We start from the raw sequence: 7,189 nt of genomic DNA on the forward strand, positions 1-7,189 counted from the left end.
GTAAGGAGACTTGCATGCCGGACTAGATGTGGAAAATCTACTAGACAGGCCAGGGATTCTCAACTCTGGATGGATGACAGAGTCACATGGGAGCTTGAAAAATTCAAATTTTTGCAACAACCCCCAGACCAGATCCCACCCAGAGTCTTGAAAGGGTTGAGGAACGCTGAATTTTTAGGCCACAGGGAGACAGAAAAGATTTTTAAACAGAGAATGACATGATCAGATAGCGTTTTTAAACAAATTCATATTTGAAAGCAGTATGGGAGCTGGAAACGAGTTGGCAAGAGATTGGAGGATAACCAGGAGCTACAATACCCAATGAACCCAGGCCCCCTGATTCTCAGGTCACTCCCAGGCTCAGAAAAGTTTAATGGAACCAAAGAAGTTTGGAAGAAAGCTGAAAAGACCTCCCAGCCACACCCAGTACAGAGCACAGATTGACTGAAGGCCAGGGACATTTGAAGCACGTGGGCCTTGGGGCCATCAACATTCTCTCTGGCCAAACCACAGTGCTAAGTTAAATGTTCAGTTGTCACAGGACAACAAACCTGAACCACAATTGCTTTTTAAAAACAGGATTTTAAAACCTGAAATACTTCACAAAAAAAGCATGTCAGGAAAGCTGGCTATCTTTGGTTGGGACAATTGCTTTAAAATGCGGGCCTCAAAATATTTTCAGCCCCCCAACGAAGGGGCTGAAGAGGGAAGGGGAACAGAGGTCTATGGACCTTCTGTCTTTACCCATATCTGACTGTGAATAAGGGTGACTCTTCTGGAGACATGCCAGCAGACCCTGATAGTTGAGCAGGAGATCATGATACTCAACGCTTACACTCATCAGGACAGTGAGGGCTTTTGGGTAAGCTATGGCAACTCTTTGGGCCTGAGTTATTTTGTTTTGTTTTCCCCATAAGATGGGAGAAATGATAGCACTTTTTTTTACATATTGTTTCAAGGACACAGTTGTTCTTAAAGCCTTTTGAATGAGTAACACCTTTGAGAATCTAATGAAAGTTTATCTTCTCTGGAGTAAAGTATAAAATATACATGTATCTGGGTATTTATAGGACTGGTAATTAATCCTTGGTAATGTTATAAATCACCTGCAAAGCTCCTGGCCCTTTGTGGAGACTCAACTGATAGTAATTATTATTAATATAATTAGACAGTAAGGGTAGGAGGATCATGAAATGTATATGTAGAAAGTGGCCTTCAGGATGGGACTAAAAAGATGAGCAGGACTTCAATAGGCTGAAGGAAGAACAAGAGCTACAGTAATGGCAAAAAGTGAAGTGAGAATCAGTGATGGAGGGATTATGCCTAATGAGTAATAATACTGACCATTTGCTGAGCCCTAGCTATGTGCCAGACGTTACATGCATGATCTCAGTCAGTCTTCACAAGTGAGGTACTGTTAGCCCCACTTTAGAGATAAGGAAACTGAGAATTAGGGGGATCAAGAGGGAGGCAAGAGTAGAGGCAGGATCTTACCTTAAAAGTCTCTATTTCTGTTCTTTATGCAATTCTCTTTAATTTTGTGTATGTTCGAAAATTTCCATGATAATACATTTAAAAAGTCTCCCACTCCCTACAATTTTTATACCACAGGATGGCTTAATGGGAAGCCATTAATGGGAAGTAATTTCTTCTAATTATTGAGTTATCTATATATGAGTCCATTATATATACAAGTCCATTATCAGATGCATGATTTGCAAATATTTTCCCCTAGTCCATGGTTTGTCTTTTCATTATCTTAATGTTTTTTGCAGAGGAAAAGTTTTTAATTTTGATGAAGTACAATTTATCAATGTTTTCTTCTATATATCATGCTTTTGGTATTGTATCAAAGAAATCTTTTCTTAACCCAAGTGTCCACCATAATAAAATACCATATTCTGGGCGGTTTAAACAACAGACATTTATTTTTCACAGTTTTGCAGGCTGGGAAGTCCAAGAGCAAGGAGCCAGCAGATTTGGTTTCTGGTGAGAGCCCTTTTCCTGGTTTGTAGACTGCCTTTATGTTGTGTCCTCACATGGGAAAAGAGAGGGCATCTCTTCTTATAAAGACACAAATCTAATCATTGGTCCCACCCTCATGATCTCGTCTAAGCTTAATTACTTCCCAAAGGCTCCACCTCCAAATACTATCACATTGGGGGGTAGGGCTTCAACATATGAATTTTGGGGGATACAAACGTTCAGTCCATAACACCAAGGTCACAATACTTTTTCCTGTATTTTCTTCTAGAATTTTTAGGTTTAGATTTACATTAGGTCTATGATCCTATGATTTACATTTAGGTCTATGATCCATATGGAGCTGATTTTCACATATGGCACAAGATATGAATTGAAGTTCATTTTTTTACATATAGATATCCAATTGTTCCAGCATCACTTGTTAAAAGGACTATCCTTTCCCCACTGATTTGCCTTTACATCTTTCTCAGTTGTCCTTATAAGTGTGGATTTATATCTGTTTTCTCAATCTGTTCCATTCATCTATTTGTTGATCTTTATGCCAATACTGCATTGTCTTAATTACAGTAGCTTTAGAAAAATTTTGAAATATGTAGTGTTAGTTCTCCAACATTGTTCTTTTTCAAAGTTGTTTTAGTAAGAGTTCGTCAATTTCTACCAGAAAGCCTGCTATGATTCTGATTGGGATTATGTTGAATCTATACATCAGTTTGGAGGAGAACTGACATCTGAAGAATATTGAGTGTTCATATTAAATGAACACAGTATATCCCTTCATTTATGCGTCTTTAAAAATTTCTCTCAATAATGATTTGTTGTTTTCAGCAAATAGTTCTTGTCTACCTATTGTCATATTTATCTCTAAGTCTTTCATAAATTTTGATTTCATTGTATCTGACATTTTTATTATGATTTCTGATTGCTTAGTGCTAATATATAGAAATACAATTGATTTTGTAAATTGGTTTTGTCTCCTGCAACCTTGCTGAATTCATATTTTATTTTAATAGCTTTTTTTAAGATCTCATCAGATTTTCTGCATAGATGATCATATCATCAAAAGAATAAAGACAGTTTTACTTCTTCCTTTCTTTTCTTTTCCTTCTTTTGTTGCACTGACTAGAACCAAAAGTACAATATGGCATAGAAGTGGAGAGTGTGAACATAAATGTTTTATTCTTGATCTTATGGAGAAAGCATTCAGTCTTTCAACATTTAGTTGTTAACTGTGGTTTTTTGTAGTTGTTCTTTATCAGACTGAGGAAGTTCCCCTCTATTCCTAGTTTGCTGAGAATTTGTACCAGGAATAGCTGTTGGATTTTATCAATTGTTTTTTCTGCCTTTATTTGTTAATTTTTTTGGCCACGAGGCATGGCTTGTGGGATCTTAGTTGCTGACCAGGGATAGAGCCCCAGGCCCGGGAAATGGAAGCATGGAGTCCTAACCACTGGGCATCCAGGGAATTCCCTTTTCTGCCTTTATTGACATGATCATATGATTTTTCATTTTTCATTTGTTAATATTTAAAATGTCAATGTTAAAATTTTACCATATTAAAAATAAGGTAAATTACATTGGTTTATTTTCTTGACTTTTCCAGAAAGTTAATCTTGCATTAACTCCACTTGGTCATGATATATTATCCTTTTTGTATATTGTTGAATTTAATTTGATAAAATTTTGTTAATAATTATTTTATATATGGTTTTGAGGGACACTGGTATGAAGTTTTCTTATAACATTTTTATCTGATTTTGGTATCAGGAAAACACTGGCCTCATAGAATGAGCTGAGAAGTATTTCCTTCTCTTCAATTTTCTAGAAGAGTTTATGTAGAATTGGTATTATTTCTTTCTTGTTTCTTAATACAGTGAAGTTATGTAGGCCTGAGTTTCCCCCCTCCCTCTCCTCTGTGGGAAGATTTTTAACTACAAATTCAATTTCTTTAATAGATAAAAGGCTATACAAGTTATCTGTTTCATCTTGAGTAAACTTTTGTGTTTTTCAAGGAATTTGTCCATTTTATCTATGTTGTCAACTTTGTGGATATAACATTGTTCATCGTAGTATTCCTTTATTGTACTTTTAGTATTTGTAAAATCTTTAGTAATGTTACTTCCTTTATTCCAGAATTTGGTATTTGTGTCTTCTCTCTTTTTGTGCTGACCAGTTTACATAGAAGTTTGTCAACTTTACTACCTCCTCAAAGAGGCTGCCCTTGATTTCATTGATTTTTTTCCAACATATCTTTGTTGGGTATTTTGTGGATTTATTCCCAAACCTTTAGTATTTCCTTTCTTCTGTTTACTTTGAGTTTAATTTTGGTTTGATCTTTAGTGCTATAAATTTCCCCATAAGTTCTGCTTCAGCAGCATCCCACACATATCTATATGCTGTGTTTTTTGTTTTTTGTTTTTTTTGCGGTACGCAGGCCTCTCACTGTCGTGGCCTCTCCCGTTGCGGAGCACAGGCTCCGGACTCGCAGGCTCAGCAGCCATGGCTCACGGGCCCAGCCACTCCGCGGCATGTGGGATCTTCCCAGACCGGGGCACGAACCCGTGTCCCCTGCACTGGCAGGCGGACTCTCAACCACTGCACCACCAGGGAAGCCCATATATGCTGTGTTTTTGTTTTTACTCATTTAACTTTTTATTTTTTGACTTCTGGTTATTTAAAAATGTGCTATTTGGTTTCCAAATATTTGGTAATTTTCCAGAAATTATTCTGTTATTGATTTCAAATTTAATTCCATTTTGGTCAGAGGACCTACTTTGTATGACTTGAATCATTTTAAATTTACTGAGCTTTGTTATAAAGCAGAAACTAACACACCATTGTAAAGCAATTATACCCCAATAAAGATGTTAAAAAAAATTTTTACTGAGATTGGTTTTAGCCCTGAAATATGATCTATCTCGGTAAATATTTCACATGCACTTAAAAGGCAGGTATATTCTGCTGTGGTTGGAAGGAGTTGTGTTTAAATGACAGGTTGGCTGATCATGTTATTTAAGTGGTCAGTATAGTTACTGATTTTCTTTCTGCCTGTTCTATCAACTATTTAGGGAGGAATGTTAAAATCTCTAACTATATTGTCAAATTTTCTACTTCTCATTGCAGTTCTGTCAGGTTTTGTTTCATGTATTTTGGAGTTCTGTAATTAGATGCGTAAACTTAAGATTGTTATATCCTCTTTGTGAATTAATTCTTTTGTTTACCATTATGATCTTCTTTATCCCTGGTAATATTCTTTGTTCTGAAATCTACTTGTCTGACATTAATATAGCCACTCCAACTTTCCTTTAATTAATGTTAGCATGGTATATCTTTTCCTACCTTTTTCCTTTTAATCTATTTCTATCTTTATATTTAAAATGCATTTCTTGTATGAAGCATATAGTTGGGTCTTGCTTCTTTATTTAATCTGAAAACCTCTGCCTTTCAATTTTGTCCAATTTAGACCATTTACATTTAATGTGATTATTATTTGGTTGAGTTTGAGTTTATCACACAGCTCTTTGTATCCTATTTGTCCCATCTGTTCTTTGTTTTCTTTGGTTTTTTTTCCCTTTCAGATTAATTTAGACTAGAATTAGTATATTTGTTTTTATTTCATTTTATCTACTTTGTTGGCTTATTAGCTATAATTCTTTGTTTTGTTATTTTACTGTTGCTTGGGGTTTTAACTTATTACAGTCTACTTTCGAATGACATTATACAACTTAATGTGTATTATAAGAACCTTAAATAATGTACTTCCACTTTCCCCTTCATGTCACTATATGATTGCCGTCATTAATTTTCCTTATACATGTGTCTTGAGCCCCTTGGTACATTGGTATTATTTTATTTAAACAGATAATTATCTGTAAAATAGATTTAAATAATTTTTAAAATCTTCTGTATTTACCCAGGTAGTTGCCATTTCTGGCGCTCTCATCTCTTTGTGTATATTCATATTTCCATTTGGTATTATTTTCCTTCTGCCTGAAGGAGTTCCTTTAATATTTCTTTTAGTGTGGGTCTGCTGGTGATGAATTCTTTAAAACTACATATCTGGAAAAGTCTTCACCTTGCCTTTATTTAAAAAAAATATTCTCATGGAAGCAGAAGGGTCTATATTATTTTGAGTGTGAAGAAAGGCATAATTAAGATGACAGTTCACATATATCAAGCACTTAGTTTATGCCAGCAACCTTCTGAGTTAAGCATTATTATTATTTGCATTATACAGACCTGGAGACTGAGGATCAGAAAAATTTAAGTTTTCCAATGTCATACACCCAACAAGTGACAAATGACATTCATATTTCTCTAGAGTCTCTAATGTTAACCACAACATTCTGCTGTCTATCAAGAAAATAGAGGACATATAAGTACACATTCCAGGAAATGCCTCATACTTATATTCTGGGAAAAAAAATTAAGTCACTTGAAAGTCATTCCAGACTCTTTCTGGGACAATGGTCTTAACAAGAAACTCCTGGAGCCCTGTGAAACCATACAACTCCTCAGAGACCTGCTTATAGAGAATATAAGCAGCAAAGCTCCACAACACAGCTGGTTGGTCAAGGCCACCCAAAGTCATTCCCAGAGCCTGAGAAATGGCTCTGTAAAATTAGCAGCTGGGGGTTGGCGTGGGTGTTGGTTCTAAGGGAGCATTTCCCAGTGGATGGCTATACACACTCATATGAAAAGAGGGCTGCATTGATAGTGCTGGGTCGGGTGTCATGCTCTTTTCTCAAATGTTCTGTGGAAGTAGCATGGACAAAACAAAGAGCACTGGGTCTGCACCCATGCTACCTGGATGTATGGATTTAGCATTAAGAACTTGAGCGTCCTATGTTACTTGCCTGGGCCCGTTTCCTCATCTGTAACAAGAGGACATGAGTGGTCATTCAGCCTACCATTTGGTGCTGTAAAAATGAGAAGGATTATTATTTTTGTTCTTATTTTTATGAATGTTTCAGGATTCTGCACAGGGATACAATGAAAATGTTTTATATCACACAACTGAAAAATGAAATATACCAAAAAAGCTGCACCAAGTTAGAATTTGGAACAGAAATTATTTATAAAATAGGCAATGCTACTGGGCATGTTTTGGTCTTCAATTAAATTCTTTTTAAACTCTGGCTCCACAGTGTAATGGTTTTGGAATTAGTAATAATAAAACATTAGTTACACTGGTGAGTAATGGTTT

The 7,189-nt window shown here is 35.7% G+C and overlaps 1 protein-coding gene across 1 annotated transcript in view; it reads right to left on the reverse strand.

Annotated features, from left to right (window-relative positions):
• The window catches only part of MASP1 (mannan binding lectin serine peptidase 1), a 269,447-nt gene that overhangs the window by 72,972 nt on the left and 189,286 nt on the right, over positions 1–7,189 (reverse strand). The window lies entirely within an intron of this gene.

The sequence above is a fragment of the Phocoena sinus genome, chromosome 4 (assembly GCF_008692025.1).
Source record: "Phocoena sinus isolate mPhoSin1 chromosome 4, mPhoSin1.pri, whole genome shotgun sequence".
NCBI classification, from domain to species: domain Eukaryota; kingdom Metazoa; phylum Chordata; class Mammalia; order Artiodactyla; family Phocoenidae; genus Phocoena; species Phocoena sinus.